This window comes from Etheostoma spectabile, chromosome 6, assembly GCF_008692095.1.
Source record: "Etheostoma spectabile isolate EspeVRDwgs_2016 chromosome 6, UIUC_Espe_1.0, whole genome shotgun sequence".
Classification (NCBI taxonomy): Eukaryota; Metazoa; Chordata; class Actinopteri; order Perciformes; family Percidae; genus Etheostoma; species Etheostoma spectabile.
The window spans coordinates 12,933,036-12,933,647 of NC_045738.1; the positions used below are offsets into that span (position 1 = coordinate 12,933,036).

The window sequence follows — 612 nt, forward strand, 5'->3', positions numbered from 1 at the left end:
GTTAACTGTGCAAGGGTAAAAGGCTTTCATCAACATCTACAAAACAGCCTTGATGATGCATTGCTTGCAAAATGTCCTTTATCAACACATTTATTGAAAAAAAGGCAAACGCAGCAGCCGCGTATCAGCAGATAAACGTAAAAACTCAAATATCGGCCCACCGATAAAATCAGTCTATCACTACTTTCCGTACGTAGAAAAGTAGCCACAGCAGCTGCTGCTGCTACTTTTCCATGGGTAGTGAAGCTACAGTGGTCAGTGTTTCATCATCGCTGCAAAGACAAAACAAATCACCTGATTAATGCAACGTTATCATGACTCCTGGTCTCGCGGCCATTTTTCACCGCAGAAAGCTGCTACCAGCCAGGCTAAAGCTGATATAGTTAGTCTAAAGAAACAAGGCGTCTGTCCCAACAAACGTTACGTAGCCACTGGAAACGTAACACTAATATACACAAATCAGTTTCTGATATATCACAATTTACACTGATTTAAGTGTTCTTGAATACTTGTTTGCTAGTGCTTGACATGAAGGCTACAGAAAACCAACAATCAATGTTGATCAATTTATCAAACAAAACAAGCCGGCCCTGCTAGTCAAAAACCTAAAAA

The 612-nt window shown here is 40.4% G+C and overlaps 1 protein-coding gene and 1 long non-coding RNA gene across 2 annotated transcripts in view; one reads left to right on the plus strand and one right to left on the minus strand.

The window, feature by feature from the left end:
* Window positions 1–612, minus strand: part of rps19 (ribosomal protein S19) — an 8,548-nt gene that overhangs the window by 3,579 nt on the left and 4,357 nt on the right. The window lies entirely within an intron of this gene.
* Window positions 1–612, plus strand: part of LOC116691685 (uncharacterized) — a 17,161-nt gene that overhangs the window by 713 nt on the left and 15,836 nt on the right. The gene's annotated exons all lie outside the window — the stretch shown is intronic.